This window comes from Hylobates moloch, unplaced genomic scaffold (genome assembly GCF_009828535.3).
Source record: "Hylobates moloch isolate HMO894 unplaced genomic scaffold, HMol_V3 SCAFFOLD_11, whole genome shotgun sequence".
NCBI classification, from domain to species: Eukaryota; Metazoa; Chordata; class Mammalia; order Primates; family Hylobatidae; genus Hylobates; species Hylobates moloch.
The window spans coordinates 6638740-6658525 of record NW_026652286.1 but is presented as its reverse complement, the minus strand read 5'-3'; positions in this window follow the sequence as shown (position 1 = coordinate 6658525).

The window sequence follows — 19786 nt, the reverse complement described above, 5'->3', positions numbered from 1 at the left end:
TAGCCATCTGGCTTTATGTATATCTCTAAGTGAACTCAGAATCCAAGCAGGCAAAGGAAGTGTTATCTATTGCTCCCCCCAACAACTTCGTACCAAATTCCAACAAGATGATGTGTATAGAAAACACTTAGATGAGCAAAGCCATTGCATTATTCAGGAATACCAAAGAACCTACTTCATTTGGAATACGATACACAAGTGGGCAAGTGGAGGAGTTGAGGGTATATAGTCAGAGATCAAATTATAAAGGGCCTTCTATGAAATATGAAGAAGGATGGAACTCTATTGTATGTGTAATGTTTTAAGCCACTGAAGAATTTTAAATGAGTGCTAGACATTTTCCAAAGAATAATCTGGCATGAGTTTGAAAAATGAAATGAAGGGTGAAGAAGAGAGGACACAGAATAGAGTATAGTGAGCTGGTGTCCTTACCTACATAACTGTCATGAAGACAAGAAGTTTATCACCACAGACACAGCACTTAGCTCATGCCCAAAACCCAGTTAGCCTCAATGTGAGTATGTGTGTATGTATTATCAGTAAAGAATGAATCATCAGATTTAAAAAAAAAATGAGGGGAAAAAAATAGTGTAGTAAGGGAAAGCATGGCATTAGAGCTGGACCTAAATCTCTTAAGCCTGAGTTCTGGATTTCATATTTGCTAGTTCATGAGGTATAGTCTAAGTAATAGGCATTGGCTAGATTTCATAAGGACAAACTATTCAGCTAATATTTTTTGAGATCATTCAATATGCCAGATTCATTTCTGGGTGGTAGATCTAGTTTTAGGATCTAGGCCACTGACTTAAATCATTTAATGAACAAAGAAAAGGGGGAACATAGTCATGATGATGCTGGAATGATCAGAAAGGGGCTATGGAAAATGGCATCATAAAAGTTTAGGGATAAAAAGTTTCAAGAAGGAGAGGTGGTTAACAGTATCAAATATTACAAAAAGATGAATAATTTAATAAGTAAAAATTGCTCTTTGGATAGGTCAAGAAGTCAATGAGGCTCTAAGTTAGAACAGCAGAATAATTTTTTGAACGGTCAGGGCACAAACAAATAGAAAAACATCTCATGCTCATGGATTGAAAGAATCAATATCATTAAAATGACCATTTTTTTTTTTTTTTTTTTTTTTTTTTTTTGAGATGAGGTCTTGCTCTATCGCCCAGGCTGGAGTGCAGTGGTGCGATCTTGGCTCACTGCAAACTCCACCTCCTGGGTTCATGCCATTCTAAAATGACCATATTGCCCAAAGAAATCTACAGATTCAATGAAATTTCTGTCAAATTACCAATGTCATTTTTCAAAGAATTAAAAAAATACAATCCTAAAGCTCATTTTGGGGACCCAAACCAAAACCAAAAATGTCCATTCAGCCAAAGCACTCCTAAGTAAAAAAAAAAATCCTGAAACATCATGTTTCCTGACTTCAAATTATATTGTAAGGCTGTGGAAATTAAAACAGCATGGTAGTAGTACAAAAGTAGACACATAGATCAATGGGGAACAGTATAGAGAACCCAGAAATAAAGCCACATACCCACAACAAACTGATCTTTGATAAAGTTGACAAAAATAAACAATGGGGGAAATGTCACCCTATTCAATAAGTGGTGCTAGGAAAACTGGCTAATCATATGCAGAAGAATAAATCTGGACCCCTATTTCTCACCATATAAAAAAATTAACTCAAGATAAATTAAAGATCTATACTTAAGACATGACACTATAAAAACCCTAGAAGAAAAGCTAGGAAAAACTCCTCTGACATAGCTTAGGTAAAGAATTTATGGCAAAGACCCCAGCAGCAAATGCAACAATAACAAAAATAGAAAAATGCAATTTAATTAAACTAAAAATCCTATGCACAGCAAAAGAAATAATCAACAGAATAATCAGACAACCCATAGAATGGAAAAAAGTATTTGCAAATTATGGCACCAACAAAGAATAATATCCATAATCTACAAGGAACTCAACAAGAAAATAAAAATGAACAAGCCCATGACAAACTGGGGAAAAGGCATGAACAAATATTTCTCAAAAGAAGGAAAAAAAAGCAGCCAACAAACATGAAAAAATGCTCAGCATCACTAATCATCAGATAACTGCAAATTAACACCACATGGAGATGTCATCTTTCACCAGTCAGAATGGCTATTATTAAAAAGTCAAAAAGAAAAAAGATGTCAGTGTGTATTCAAAAAGAACACTTACACACTATTGATGGGAATGTAGATAAGTACAACCTCTACATAAAACAGTATGAAGATTTCTCAAAGAGCTAAAAATAAAACTACCATTCGACCCACCAATCCCACTGCTCAGTATCTACAGCAAAGAAAAATAAATCATTATATTAAAAAAGACATATGTGCTCATATTTTTATTGCAGCACTATTCAGCAAAGTTATGGAACCAATCTAAAAGTCCACCAATGGTTCATTGGTATATATACACCATGGAATACTATTTAGCCATAAAAGGAATGAAAACATGTCAGTTGCAATAATATGAATGAGGCTGAAGGCCATTATCCTAAATGAACTAACTCAGAAGCAGAAAATCAAAGATGGCATGTTCTCACTTATAAATGAGAGCTAAGTAATGGGTACATACGTACGTAAAGATGGAGATAATAGGCTCTGGCGACTCCAAAAGGGGAGAGGTTTGGAAAGGGCCAAGGTTTGAAAAATTACCTTTTGGATACACCATTCAATATTTGAGTGATGGATATGTTAGAAGCCCAATTGCCACCATTATGCAATATACCCATGTAAGAAACATGCACATGTACCCCCCAAATCTAAAATAAAAATAAAAGTGAAATCTGGGGCCGAGCGCAGTGGCTCACATTACACCTGTAATGCCAGCTCACAATACACTTGTAATGCCAGCACTTCGGGAGGCCGAGGCAGGTGGATCATGAGGTCAGGAGTTCGAGACCATCCTGGCTAACACGGTGAAACCCTGTCTCTACTAAAAATACAGAAAAAAATTAGCCGGGTGTGGTGGCGGGTGCTTGTAGTCCCAGCTACTCCGGAGGCTGAGGCAGGAGAATGGCGTGAACCTGGAAGGTGGAGCTTGCAGTGAGCCAAGATCTTGCCACTGCACTTCAGCCTGGGCGACAAGAGAAAAACTCCATCTCACAAAAAAGAAAAAAAAAAACGAGGTGGAGCCAAGATGCCCGAATAGGAACAGCTCCGGTCTACAGCTCCCAGCCTGAGCGACACAGAAGACGGGTGATTTCTGCATTTCCATCTGAGGTACCAAGTTCATCTCACTAGGGACTGCCAAACAGTGGGTGCAGGACAGTCAGTTTAGTGCATTGTGCGCGAGCCGAGCCGAAGCAGGGCGAGGCATTGCCTCACTTGGGAAGTGCAAGGGGTCAGGGAGTTCCCTTTCCTAGTCAAAGAAAGGGGTGACAGATGGCACCTGAAAAATCGGGTCACTCCCACCCTAATACTGCGCTTTTCCAATGGGCTTGGAAAACGGCACACCAAGAGATTGTGTCCCGCACCTGGCTCAGAGGGTCCTATGCCCACGGAGTCTCCCTGATTGCTAGCACAGCAGTCTGAGATCAAACTGCAAGACGGCAGTGAGGCTGGGGGAGGGGCGCCCGCCATTGTCCAGGCTTGCTTAGGTAAACAAAGCAGCCAGGAAGCCTGAACTGGGTGGAGCCTACCACAGCTCAACGAGGCCTGCCTGCCTCTGTAGGCTCCACCTCTGGGGGCAGGGCACAGACAAACAAAAAGTCAGCAGTAACCTCTGCAGACTTAAATGTCCCTGTCTGACAGCTTTGAAGAGAGTAGTGGTTCTCCCAGCAGGCAGCTGGAGATCTGAGAATGGGCAGACTGCCTCCTAAAGTGGGTCCCTGACTCCTGAGCAGCCTAACTGGGAGGCACCCCCCCAGTAGGGACAGATTGACACCTCACATGGCCGGGTACTCCTCTGAGACAAAACTTCCAGAGGAACGATCAGACAGCTGAATTTGCGGTTCACGAAAATCCACTGTTCTACAGCCACCGCTGTTCTGCAGCCACCGCTGCTGACATCCAGGCAAACAGGGTCTGGAGTGGACCTCTAGCAAACTCCAACAGACCTGCAGCTGAGGGCCCTGTCTGTTAGAAGGAAAACTAACAAACAGAAAGGACGCCCACACCAAAAACCCATCTGTACATCACCATCATCAAAGACCAAAAGTAGAAAAAACTACAAAGATGGGGAGAAAACAGAGCAGAAAAACTGGAAACTCTAAAAAGCAGAGCGCCTCTCCTCCTCCAAAGGAACGCAGTTCCTAACCAGCAACGGAACAAAGCTGGATGGAAAATGACTTTGACGAGTCGAGAGAAGAAGGCTTCAGACAATCAAACTACTCAGAGCTACAGGAGGAAATTCAAACCAACGGCAAAGAAGTTAAAAACTTTGAAAAAAAATTAGATGAATGTATAACTAAAATCACCAATGCAGAGAAGTGCTTAAAGGAGCTGATGGAACTGAAAGCCAAGTTTCGAGAACTACATGAAGAATGCAGAAGCTGATGCGATCAACTAGAAGAAAGGGTATCAGTGATGGAAGATGAAATGAATGAAATGAAGTGAGAAGGGAAGTTTAGAGAAAAAAGCATAAAAAGAAATGAACAAAGCCTACAAGAAACATGGGACTATGTGAAAAGACCAAACCTACGTCTGATTGGTGTACCTGAAAGTGACGGGGAGAATGGAACCAAGTTGGAAAACACTGCAGGATATTATCCAGGAGAACTTCCTCAATCTAGCAAAGCAGCCAACATTCAGATTCAGGTAATGCAGAGTACGCCACAAAGATACTCCTCGAGAAGAGCAACTCCAAGACACATAATTGTCAGATTCACCAAAGTTGGAAATGAAGGAAAAAATGTTAAGGGCGGCCAGAGAGAAACGTCGGGTTACCCACAAAGGGAAGCCCATCAGACTAACAGCTGATCTCTCAGCAGAAACTCTACAAGCCAGAAGAGAGTGGGGGCCAATATTCAACTTTCTTAAAGAAAAGAATTTTCAATCCAGAATTTCATATCCAGCCAAACTAAGCTTCATAAGTGAAGGAGAAATAAAATACTTTACAGACAAGCAAATGCTGAGTGATTTTGTCACCACCAGGCCTGCCCTGAAAGAGGTCTTGAAGGAAGCATTAAACATAGAAAGGAACAACCGGTACCAGCCACTGCAAAAACATGCCAAATTGTAAAGACCATCGAGGCTAGGAAGAAACTGCATCAACTAACGAGCAAAATAACCAGCTGACATCATAATGACAGGATCAAATTGACAAATAAAAATATTAACTTTAAATGGAAATGGGCTAAATGCTCCAATTAAAAGACACAGACTGGCAAATTGGATAAGGAGTCAAGACCCATTAGTGTGCTTTATTCAGGAAACCCATCTCACGTGCAGAGACACACATCGACTCAAAATAAAGGGATGGAGGAAGATCTACCAAGCAAATGGAAAACAAAAAAAGGCAGGGGTTGCAATCCTAGTCTCTGATAAAATAGACTTTAAACCAACAAAGATCAAAAGAGACAAAGAAGGCCATTACATAATGATAAAGGGATCAATTCAACAAGAAGAGCTAACTATCCTAAATATATATGCACCCAATACAGGAGCACCCAGACTCATAAAGCAAGTCCTTAGAGACCTAGAAAGAGACTTAGACTCCCACACAATAATAATGGGAGATTTTAACACCCCACTGTCAACATTAGACAGATCAACAAGACAGAAAGTTAACAAAGATACCCAGGAATTGAACTCAGCTCTGCACCAAGCAGACCTAATAGAAATCTACAGAACTCTCCACCCCAAATCAACAGAATATACATTTTTTTTTCAGCACCACACCACACCTATTCCAAAATTGACCACATAGTCGGAAGGAAAGCTCTCCTCAGCAAATGTAAAAGAACAGAAATTATAACAAACTGTCTCTCAGACCACAGTGCAATCAAACTAGAACTCAGGATCAAGAAACTCACTCAAAACCACTCAACTACATGGAAACTGAACCACCTGCTCCTGAATGACTACTGGGTACATAATGAAATGAAGGCAGAAATAAAGATGTTCTTTGAAACCAATGAGAACAAAGACACAACATACCAGAATCTCTGGGACACATTCAAAGCAGTGTGTAGAGGGAAATTTATAGCACTAAATGCCCACAAGAGAAAGCAGGAAAGATCCAAATTTGACACCCTAACATCACAATTAAAAGAACTAGAAAAGCAAGAGCAGACACATTCAAAAGCTAGCAGAAGGTAAGAAATAACTAAAATCAGAGCAGAGCTGAAGGAAATAGAGACACAAAAAACCCTTCAAAAAATTAATGAATCCAGGAGCTGGTTTTTTGAAAAGATCAACAAAATTGATAGACCGCTAGCAAGACTAATAAAGAAGAAAAGAGAGAAGAATCAAATAGATGCAATAAAAAATGATAAAGGGGATATCACCACTGATCCCACAGAAATGCAAACTACCATCAGAGAATACTATAAGCACCTCTGCACAAATAAACTAGAAAATCTAGAAGAAATGGATAAATTCCTCGACAAATACACCCTCCCAAGACTAAACCAGGAAGAAGTTGAATCTCTGAATAGACCAATAACAGGCTCTGAAATTGTGGCAATAATCAACAGCTTACCAACCAAAAAGAGTCCAGGACCTGATGGATTCACAGCCGAATTCTACCAGAGGTATAAGGAGGAACTGGTACCATTCCTTCTGAAACTATTCCAATCAATAGAAAAAGACGGAATCCTCCCTAACACATTTTATGAGGCCAGCATCATCCTGATACCAAAGCCAGGCAGAGAGACAACCAAAAAAGAGAATTTCAGACCAATATCCTTGATGAACATTGATGCAAAAATCCTCAATAAAACACTGGCAAACTGCATCCAGCAGCACATCAAAAAGCTTATCCACCATGATCAAGTGGGCTTCATCCCTGGGATGCAAGGCTGGTTCAACATATGCAAATCAATAAATGTAATCCAGCATATAAACAGAACCAAAGACAAAAACCACATGATTATCTCAATAGACGCAGAAAAGGCCTTTGACAAAATTCAACAACACTTCATGCTAAAAACTCTCAATAAATTAGGTATTGATGGGACGTATCTCAAAATAATAAGAGCTATCTATGACAAACCCACAGCCAATATCATACTGAATGGGCAAAAACTGGAAGCATTTCCTTTGAAAACTGGCACAAGACAGGGATGCCCTCTCTCACCACTCCTATTCAACATAGTGTTGGAAGTTCTGGCCAGGGCAATCAGGCAGGAGAAGGAAATAAAGGGTATTCAATTAGGAAAAGAGGAAGTCAAATTGTCCCTGTTTGCAGATGACATGACTGTATATCTAGAAAACCCCATTGTCTCAGCCCAAAATCTCCTTAAGCTGATAAGCAACTTCAGCAAAGTCTCAGGATACAAAACCAATGTACAAAAATCACAAGCATTCTCGTACACCAATAACAGAAAAACAGAGAGCCAAATCATGAGTGAACTCCCATTCACAATTGCTTCAAAGAGAATAAAATACCTAGGAATCAAACTTACAAGGGACATGAAGGACCTCTTCAAGGAGAACTACAAATCACTGCTCAATGAAACAAAAGAGGATACAAACAAATGGAAGAACATTCCATGCTCATGGGTTGGAAGAATCAATATCGTGAAAATGGCCATACTGCCCAAGGTAATTTACAGATTCAATGCCATCCACATCAAGCTACCAATGACTTTCTTCACAGAATTGGAAAAAAAACTACTTTAAAGTTCATATGGAACCAAAAAAAAGCCCGCATCGCCAAGTAAATCCTAAGCCAAAAGAACAAAGCTGGAGGCATCACGCTACCTGACTTCAAACTATACTACAAGGCTTCAGTAACCAAAACAGCATGGTACCGGTACCAAAACAGAGATATAGACCAATGGAACAGAACAGAGCTCTCAGAAATAACGCCACATATCTACAACTATCTGATCTTTGACAAACCTGACAGAAACAAGAAATGGGAAAAGGATTCCCTATTTAATAAATGGTGCTGGTAAAACTGGCTAGCCATATGTAGAAAGCTGAAACTGGATCCCTTCCTTACACCTTATACAAAAATTAATTCAAGATGGATTAAAGACTTACATGTCAGACCTAAAACCATAAAAACCCTAGAAGAAAACCTAGGCAATACCATTTAGGACATGGCATGGGCAAGGACTTCATGTCTAAAACACCAAAAGCAATGGCAACAAAAGCCAAAATTGACAAATGGGATCTAATTAAACTAAAGAGCTTCTGCACGGCAAAAGAAACTACCATCAGAGTGAACAGGCAACCTACAAAATGGGAGAAAATTTTCACAACCTACTCATCTGACAAAGGGCTAATATCCAAAATCTACAATGAACTCAAACAAATTTACAAGAAAAAAACAAACAACCCCATCAAAAAGTGGGCAAAGGACATGAACAGACACTTCTCAAAAGAAGACATTTATGCAGCCAAAAGACACATGAAAAAATGCTCATCATCACTGGCCATCACAGAAATGCAAATCAAAACCACAATGAGATACCATCTCACAGCAGTTAGAATGGCGATTATTAAAAAGTCAGGAAACAACAGGTGCTGGAGAGGATGTGGAGAAATAGGAACACTTTTACACTGTTGGTGGGACTGTAAACTAGTTCAACCATTGTGGAAGTCAGTGTGGCGATTCCTCAGGGATCTAGAACTAGAAATACCATTTGACCCAGCCATCCCATTACTGGGTATATACCCAAAGGATTATAAATCATGCTGCTATAAAGACACATGCACACGTATGTTTACTGAGGCATTATTCACAATAGCAAAGACTTGGAACCAACCCAAATGTCCAACAACGATAGACTGGATTAAGAAAATGTGGCACATATACACCATGGAATACTATGCAGCCATAAAAAATGATGAGTTCATGTCCTTTGTAGGAACATGGATGAAACTGGAAACCATCATTCTCAGTAAACTATTGCAAGGACAAAAACCCAAACACCGCATGTTGTCACTCATAGGTGGGAATTGAACAATGAGAACACATGGACACAGGAAGGGGAACATCACACTCCGGGGACTGTTGTGGGGTGGGGGCAGTGGGGAGGGACAGCATTAGGAGATATACCTAATGCTAAACGACGAGTTAATGGGTGCAGCACACCAACATGGCAGATGGATACATATGTAACAAGCCTGCACATTGTGCACATGTACCCCAAAACTTAAAGTATAATAATAAAAAATAAATAAAAAAGAAAAAAAGTGAAATCTGTCAGCAGAATAGGGATGATGGTACAATGAAAGCTTATTAGGAGAAAAGACTAAAAAGAAAGCATATTTCTTATGAGCCTTAAAAAGGCAAAAAGAAGAAAAGGATCCAAGCCAAGCCTACAGGTGTAGCCGGGTCAGGTAAAACTGCGTAACCATTTAAGTGTTAGAAAGTTGTCCACAAACATGTACAAGGAACATACACATGGGCTGCATTAAAAAAAAAAAAAAAAGAATGGGACAGAATTATCTCTGGTGTGGCTCATGCTTATAATTCCAGCACTTTGGGAGGCCGAGGCAGGTGGATTACTTGAGGTCAGGAGTTTGAGGTCAGCCTAGCCAACATGGTCAAACAGCTGTCTACTAAAAAGACAAAAATTAGCTGGGTGTGGTGGTATGCACCTGTAGTCCCACCTACTCAGGAGGCTGAGGTGGGTGAATCACTTGAGCCCAGGAGGTGGAGGTTGCAGTGAGCTGAGATTGCACCACTGCACTCCAGCCTGAGCAACCCAGTGAGACCCTGTCTCATAAAATAAAAAATTTAAAAAGTGGTTGAGAAATTGTGAGACCAGATGGAGTGATAATCTCTGTGCCTAATTTTCCTCATCTGTAAAAGTGGATACTTATAACCCCTACCTCACAGGTGATTGTGAAGACTGAGGTGATGAATATGAAGCACTCACAACAGTGCCTGGATAAATATTCTATATGTGTTAGCTGTTACTATCTTTGAGATAATTTGAGATAATGCCCATGAACTCTCCTGAGCATTCATGAGCCTGAATAATTTTCGTCTTCAGAGTAATCAGCCATATTATTTACGTTTTATTTGCCCATTTTGTATGTTACAAAAGATAGCAAGCATAAATCTTATATAAACGAAGGTGCTATGACATACCACTCACTTAGTTTTTGAGAATATAATTACATCTAAAAATAACAGTGATTATGTATTTTTTTAATTCTCCACATTTAAGGCAATTTCAAGTTCTAAAGCAAAAGGGCAGAATTATGTAATAAGCCAAAATGTATGCAATTAATATAGGGGCTTTTATGCTGTACCCTATGCACTATAGATGCTAACTATAAAACCTATAATTTTCCCATTTTACATTTCATTAATTCAAGGAAAGACAGATTGTAGGGACAGAATGCAAAGTGAGTTCTGATATCAATCTAATTAATGTGTGTTGTTATTTGAAGAAATAAAAAATACATAAACTAAATTATCTTACATGATTTTTGTTGGCTGTGTATTCTAGCTAGCAAACCTCATCTCTGCAACTAAGTAGCTGAGTGACTGAACAAATTACATGACTTTTCTGGGTTTAAAAAGGAATTTGAGACATTATTGGGCAATCAACCCATCATATATTCTTCAAGATGCTGTATAGAAGCATGCCTGGGTATGGTCTCAAACATGTCTCATTGTATAGCATATGAAACGGAAAAAAAAAAAGAAAAAGAAAACCTTTAAAACGAGGTGCTTATAGCTGTCCACAGATAACTCCAGCCACATTACATCTGAAGATCAGAGAGAAATCATACCAGGTGGCATCTGCTTCCACTAAACTATACATGTAGCTTTGTAAGTGCTTATTATTGGCAGATTTTACTAACGTTAATCCCAGATTTGCAATATGAAAAGTCTCTGACACCTCCTGTGTCTTTTGAAAGCTGGTTTCTTCTTAATGTTATATTTACTGACAGCATAGTTTATACATAATGAGTCTTGAGATTTTTTTCTTAACCTTTAACTGAGTCTCCCATCTTTGGCAGTACTTGTAGACACCTATGGATGCAGCACCATGTAAATGTATACAACTGCTCAGGAACCCTGGTAAAACCACAGAAATGCAGTGCCTGTCCTTAGGAGGATATCTATAAATTCATGCTAAAAAAAAATGAGTGAATCTTAATGTGGCATGATATACAGACTAGGAAGCTCACAGGATTTGAAGCTATTCTAACCTCAGATTAAATAACAGTTCTAAATAACTCTAAGTAGGTTGTTTTGAGAGAATTGCTTCCACTCTCTGAGCTGTTTCCTCACCTATAACATGGGGATGTTAACATACGCTTTTGAATTTGTTTTGTGGATAAGGGATAATATGTTTCTATGGATGCAGATATGAATGTACATGTTTTACTCATACCCTGTGTTAACCAAGATTCTTGATTCTAACTTTCAAAAAACAATTCTAGGTAGTTTAAACAAAGAGAGGATGGAGTTAGAATTCAGGGGTTTGAAGCTAGGTTTTATGTAAAGACAGATACTAGGAATAAATGTCAAGACTACCTGTGATCTCTTCCTCTTTCTCTGCACCTGCTTCATAATCCACTTTCTTTTTCTAGAGATTCAGAGTTCTGGAGTTTGCATATGACTCTTCCGGTCACTTCCAAAGAATTACTAGCAGTCTCTGAGTCTTATGTTCATTTCCAAATTTATGGGAGAGGAAATCCTCAAAGTCCCAGGTTTAGTAAGATATCCATCCTGGTCTAACTTGCAGTGACCAGAGGACAGGCTCACTATTACAAAAGTAAATATTGGGGGAATTATAAATCAGGCAGGAATGAACTTTCCAGATGGGAAATCACTGTGAACTGGGAAGACACCCTGTAAACTGTTAGTCAGTCTCTAAGTTTTTCTCCACAGAGCATTCAAGACAGAAGTAAGATATGTAAAGATATGACATAATGCCTAGCAAATGGCAAGCATTAGATAAGAGGCCACAACTATTATACAAGTAAAATCTAAAGATAACTTTCTTCTATGTCATCATTGAACCAGCTTTCATCGAGGCCAATATTACAATTTAGACATTGGGCTTTTCCTGGAAATAGTGAAGTTATACTCTGGTCTCAGCCACTAGGAAGTTTTCTGTTACATGGAAGAGAGTGACTATATCTTTTTCATCTCTCCTGAACTCCCCCAAACATTGTCCTTTATGAAAGGATTTCTCTCTTCAAGATATGATAATTTTTCTATGTTTTGGAACTCAAAAGAGATAGTCTTCCTATGCAATTTTCACAGTAAATTAACTCCATCATTCCAGGCAGGTAAGCATACCAATTGGTAGCAGTTCTCATGTTCATGAATCTTTTAGTAAAAAGTATCTCAAATGGCTTTCAATGTGAGCATTAGTGTTGAGGGTCCACATCACACAACTGGGACAATGAATCAAAAAGAGAATCAAATGTAGTTCTTACTGACAAGACAAATGACTGGGCTGGCTGGTATCACATTCCTTTCTCTACATAATAGGAATTCCCTATGATAAATCACAAAGTACTTGAAAATTATCGTTATAATAAGGGTGATACATCCATTAACCATAAAGCATAAAACAAACTGCCAGGCTGGGTGTGGTGGCTCATGTCTGTAATTCTGGCACTTTGAAAGGCTGAGGCAGGTGGATTGGTTGAACCCAGGAGTTTGAGACCAGCCTGGGCAGCATGACAAAAACCCCATCTCTAAAAAAAAAAAAAAAAAAATATTAGCCAGGCATGGTGCTGCGTGCCTATAGTTTCAGTACTTGGGAGGGGGAGGCAAGAGGATCACCTGAGCCTGGGAGGTTGAGGCTGGGGTGAGCCATGACCATGCTAGTGCACTCCAGTCTGGGCAATAGAATGAGACTCTGTCTCAAAAACAAAACACAACAAAAACTGCCTGTGTCATGTTGTCCAACTGTCATCGATAAAATACAAATACTTGAGATGAAGGAAACATTACTGGTTTTAAAACACAGCAAATATGGTTTCCTGGCCTGGTTTTAGTATCTTCTACATATATGACCTGTGTGAGCCTCTTTGTAGGCTTGTAGGTGGTAGCTTATACTCAGTTTTCTTATGAAAAGAGAAAAATTTGAATTTTAAATTTTCAATTACACCTTTCAATTCTAAGTCAGATATTGTACTATGCTGTACTATAGAATAAGTTTGAGGGTATCAAGCTCTGTTTATTACTTTTTAAAAAAATGTTATATATAAATATATATTGCAGAGAATTTAGAAAACACAGCTATACATGTAATGTAAAAAAATAAACCAAATTCTACCTGCTAGCTTCTCCCAAATCTAACATTATCATTTTGTGTTTTAGTCTTTAGAGATTTTTGTTTAAAAAAGAGAAAATCTGTATGCATTTATAATTTCCTTTGAACAATTAGGGCTCATATGATGTATGAAACTTTTATATCCATTATTTATACCCTGAGCATGTAGAGTATGTATGTCATATTTATTGTCACACATCGTCTTTTATACGCTTTAACTATAGTTGAGGAAATTCTTGTACCATGAGTCCTGCCGTCTCAAGGTAAAAGCAGTCTCAATTTTCCAGCCTCTTTAACAGTTAGGACATGGCCTAGGTGATGCAGACTTCATCAATAATATATGCCAGCTGCTTCAGTGTTCAATTTGGAAATGCATGACATAAAGAAAGAAACCTCATGCGGAATCTTCTTCTTGGTATAGCCTAGCCAAGAAGAATAGAGCTTTCAGGAATATCAGTGGTATTAGCTTCACGCTGTAGGGTCCATTCTCAAAATCTAAGGAAGAACCTTCTGGTCTCGTGCTTGGGAATGTTGCGATCGTGCCTGCACTAATGATAAAGTATGGATTGGGCATTTTTCTGCATGATGTTAAATCATAATTATCTGACTGTTTTAGGGATTATTTGAGCAGATAACCTTTAGTGAATTTCCTTTCTACATAAAATAGCTGGAAAGATTTCTGTGTTTTGTAACTAAAACTTAGAATGACACAACTATATTCCTTTGCCAATAAATTTTCATTAAAAATGTCACTTGAGAGGCAAAAAAAAAAGTCATCATACACATATTGCAATATGCATTTAACTGTCCTTTCATTATTTTATTTTTAAAATACATTTAACTCTGTGATCTTCCTGTAATTTATTTTGGTTAGTGATGTCAATTAAAATATATGCAGCAGCCTCTGGTTATCCGCAGTTTTTTTCATGGTTTTAGTTACCCATGGCCAATCACGGTGTAAAAACATTAAATGAAAAAAACATGCAGAAATAAACAATTCATAAGTTTTAAATCGCATACCTTTCTGAGTAGTGTGACGAAACCTGGCACCATCCTGCTCCATCCCTCCTAGGGTGGGAATCATCCTTTTGTTCAGCTGCATCCACATTGTATCTGCTACATTAGTCACTTAGTAGCCACCTAGGTTATCAGAAAAAAACAGTGTCTACAAATTTCAGTGCTATCTGCGGTTTCACTGGGGGCCTTGGAACCTATCCCCAAGGATAAAAGGAGACTGCTATGTTTTCTCCCAAATATTTAAACAATTATGCCAATCACAGTCATTAAATAGTGCTTCTTCCTCCTGAATTTATATCATATTCATTAGAGGCTAGCATTTGTTTATCAGCCTAATATCTTATTTTGTTATTCTGTCTATAGCTTTTGGAATCAGTACAACACTTTTAAGCATTGTGCCCTTTTAATACATTTTAATATTTGGTGAAGGAAACGCTCCATAATTCTCCCTTGTCCAAACCTCATAGGCTATTTGCACAGCGTTATTCTTATGCCTAGTAATGTGTTTTAATGACTAAGCAGGTTTCTTTCTGTAAAAGCATTTAATCTTTTGGGAGTGGGGTAATCTAGGAACCATACAAATTCTAGACATTAATAACTCAGGATTAGTCGGAAAATGATCATTTGAATTATGACCTTTCAACACTGAAGACATCTGCATTACACAATCTAAGATGTAAATGGAAAAACTGCAACTGACATCACAAATGCTTTGTTCCTTTCATCTGAAGTTATTTGTTCCTCTTTTTTCTTCCTGCCAACTGGGCTTCCCCTCCAAAGTCCCTTTCATTCCAATTTGGCTAATCCTTTCCAACGGCAGGAAGCGCAGAGATGTGTAAGACCTCCCCCAGCAAGTTGATCTCTGCTGACTGCAGCCTGCCAGGTCCCAGCAAGCTGTCTTCTGGCTCCTTTGTATTTGCCAACACAAACTTCTGTTTTTTGTTGTTGTTGTTGTTGTTACATTCTAACAGGGATGCTTTTGCTATGCCATGGAATCTCTGGCAGATAACTTCAAATACTGTCTCCTTGAAAGCTTAGCAAACTGATGCTCAATTCAACTGTATCTGAAAACCAAAATGAGCGCCATTATTTTGAATTGTCTGTCTTGAAAAATTATGCTTTTATTTATTTTTTGAAGGTTAGAGAAAAAGAGCAAAAATCCAATACAATCTCTGAAAGAAATAGGACCTTTATATCTAGGCTTTTTCTGTAATCAACTGTTCTCACATGCTGGTTCTATTTTAAACTTCTAATTAATTAGCTCAGGAATTATAATAACCTCAGATTTTAGCCTCTGCAATAATATGTGACCCTGTTTAATTATTTACTTAGTATTTAAAATATTAAGAGTTGTTACTGGAAGAAGACTATTGAATAAACTAGTAGAATGAAATCTCTATTTCAAAAGCAAATTGTTTAAAAAAAATCTTAAAAACTTCTGACAATTCCCTTCTCATACAAAATATTACAATTGTATCTTTCTCATTGGGAACTAGAAAAACGGTAAACTGTGATGTCCACTGAAAAATAAAATGAAAACAATACATGATTTAGTTTATACATCCACTTGAATTTCTTACAGAAGCCAGAAGAGGGCAGAAGATGCTGCATATAGGACCATATTTGCATTAAAAAAAAGTTTCTTTGAATTAAGATCCAAAATTCCATTTCAGAAAAAAATGAAAACATGTTAGGTACAGCTAGTTTTAAGAGATCATGGCTGAATCAGAATGGGGCACATTACACAAAGTGGCAAGTGTGTTTTATACCCACTTCAGCCAACTCACCTCGACTCTTTTTTTCTGAACCCAACTGTTTAATAAAAACAGTAAGAATCAACATGTATTCAGTCATTATATCTGCTACTTTATATTACTATTCTTTGTTTAAATCTACACAGTTGAGGTTCTATTATTGCTCCCATTTTGCAGATGGAGAAACTTAAGTCAGGAGACATTGAGTCACGGGCAGTGTTAACACAGCTGTAAATCACAGCACTTGATTTTAAATTTAAGCATTTGGACTCCAAAGACTACATTCTTATCTATTGCAATACTTCTTGCAGAATAATGATCATATGATCTTTGCAATGCTATCAGGAAAAATGACCTACTTTTTAGGGCTTCAGTCTTAAATCCTAGAAACAAATTGATCCTTTTTTGTCTTTACTAAGTCTGGCATGAATATTTTAAGAACTGTATTTAAAAGCAAGGACAAACCCAATTTAAAGTTAATCCTGAACACAGAGCCTGCTATGGGTAACTGTGAAGTCTGTGGTTTCACTCCTCTTTCTATCTCGTCTGCAGTGCTGTGCTCCACCCTTGCAGCTCCTATTCTTAGCAGCAGCGTGCTGTGTCCCCTGCTGGCTCCCCATTTCCTTGTATTAGAATGAGGTTCAGTTAACTGCCAGCTTGCCTGGACCTGATAAATTAATTTTCAGCTTTTAATGTCATTCTTGTCTGGTATATTTGCATTTGAAGAAAGACGAGTCCCTTGACATTTATGGGCAAACAATCTTATCAGATGGCAGGATTTTAGTTGGAGTGGTGAGGATGGAAGAGGGTGACAGGTATTATACAATGACGTGTTGGGTGATGGCAATATAAGGCAATGAGAATACTCCAAAAGACAAAGCCAGTGGTAGAGAGAGCGAGAACAAGAGAGAAAAGAAGAGACAGAGAGAGACAGGTACTTGTGTGGTCTCATCAGCAATATATACACGGAAAATCGAAAGCAATGAAATGGGTTGTTGAATTCCTTTCATTTTTAATTATGTCTTTTAGTTATCTTACCATAACTGTTCTATGCCATTGCATATTGTTTTTGTTTATCTTAATTATGAAGTGAAGGTGGGGTGGAGGAAAAAATGAAAGGCTGAAAGGGAAGATGAGGACATGAGAGAGAGAATGGGGATGGGTGAGTGGGACGAGGAGAAATGAATAAGAGAAGGAGGAGAAGAGGAGGAGGAGAAGGGGAAGCACAAAAGAGAAAACAGTCCTTTGGAATCATAGAATAGAACAACTTAGATTGAAATGTGAGCTCAAATGTTTGGGTTTTCTCATCTCTTTTTTTTTTTTTTTTTTTTTTTTTTTTGAGACAGAGTCTTTCTCTGTTGCCCAGGCTAGAGTGCAGTGGTGTGATCTCGGCTCACTGTAACCTCTGCCTCCCGGGTTCGAGAAATTCTCTTGCCTCAGCCTCCCAAGTAGCTGGGATTACAAGCAACCTCCACCATGGCTAGCTAATTTTTTTGTATTTTTAGTAGAGACACGGTTTCACCATGTTGGCCAGGCTGGTTTCAAACTCCTGACCTCAACTGATCCTCCTGCCTCAACCTCCCAAAGTGCTAGGATTACAGGTGTGAGTCACCACACCCAGCCTGGGTTTTCTCATCTCTAAACTGGGACTTGTAATCTACTTACCCTCCAGAGTGACTGAAAGTATTATATGAGAAAACCTATACAAGAATATCACACACACACGCACACACACACACACACACACACACAAACTTAGAATAACTCCTGGCACACAGTAAGCACTTGATGAATGGTAGTGATTATTATTATTATTAGATTATAGCTCCTATAACCCTTAATAATAGTCAAAACTCTATATAAATCTATTTCCCCTTGCACCACGAAAGAAAAACCAAGTGATTTTGCAGAACTGTAAATGTACCAAATTAAATGCCCAGGCATAGGAATTAGCATAAGCAATATCTCGCTACAAAATTGGCACTCAATATCTCTCAGCACATAATCTTTACCATCAAAGGAATGAGCTACCTAAAATAAGCACATTAGTCAGCTACCAGAGACAAGCAACGTTAATATCTACAGCAAGCTACAAATTATCTAACAACCACAACACATGTTTTAGAGGAAAATATCAGAGTAAAGAAAATCAGACTTTAATGGTGCAAGGCTGAAGCTCCAGTTAGCTTTCACTGACTACTCAGGAGAAGGCTGAACTCAAGATACCTCTGGGAAAGAGCTGGGAAGCTGGGAGAAGTATTTTCTCTTTCCTGTTAGCGGCAGAACGTATCTAAGACAGGGACCGAAAGTATGTTACCAGCGAGGAATCGTACAGTGCTGAGGCAACCTCAGTTCTTGCCTCCGCAGAAGAAAGAATTTGACTGAGGGGCAGAAGGAGAGACTAAGGAAAGTTTTAGAGCAGGGGTGAAAGTTTCATAAAAAGCTTTAGAGCAGGAACAAAAAAAGAGGAAAGTACACTTGGAAAAGGGCCAAGTGGGTGACTTGAAAGAGAAGTGTGCATTTGGACCTTTTGACTTTGGGTCTTACACGTTGGCTTACTTCTGGGGTCTTGACATTCCTTCTGCCTCGATTCTTGCGTTGGGGTGGGCTGTCTGCATGCATAGTGGCCTGCTGGCTCAGGGGAGGTGACCATGTGCAATGTGTTACTGGAGTTGTCCGCATGCTCGCTTTAGGCGTTCTTCGCTTTCCGGTCAAACGTCCCTAGGAGGTGACGTACCTGTTAAACTCCACCATTATGCCTCTTAGTGTGCATGCGTGAGCCCGCTTACCCAATCCTGAGGTCTTATCGGGAAGCTGCTGATTGCCAGTTTCAGGTGTTTCCACCTGTTGGGAGGCTGCCTTTCCCTGGCACCAGCTGCAACCAATTATTATTTTAGAGAGACAGTTTGACAACTGCCTGACCATCACTTGATAGCCACCTGACTTTCCTGGTGGGGGGTTGGGGGTAGCTCTCTCCTGCCCTGCTCATGCCTGACTACTTACTATAACAGTCCTATTTATATTTGTATATAAAGTGACATATCGAAATTTATTTAATAAAATAATAAGCTTAATACATTTCGAGTATGGTAGTTTTTCAGGTTTCACACCCATCTTAATAAAAATTTAAAATATAAGCCAATATTTTTCAGAAACAAACAACCAACAGTACTGTCCTGATCATCACTACTGACTCATCTCCTTAACCAGTGTAAAGGATTTATTAGAAAAATTTATGATTTTAGAGATTTGAATCAGGGAGAAAACACTTTGAAATTATATTTTCTAATATTTTCATTTTGAGCACAAAGAAACCTGGCTAAATGACTTATCAAACTTATTCCTACCATTAGTTAATTTTTCCCATTAATTCTAGTTTTATTGCACTGCTTGCCAGCTCTGTTCACAGTGCCCATGGCCTGGTGTATGTCTTAGTCTCCTCTTGCTGAATACTGTAGCACAGTTCTATCTTAACACCCTGTAACCCACTTTTTCTTTTTAACTCCTTGTAACCCACTTTTCTTTCTGGTGTCCACTCATGAGTTCAAATGCTTTTCCTTAAGTACATATCTAATCTTGAACCTCTGATTAG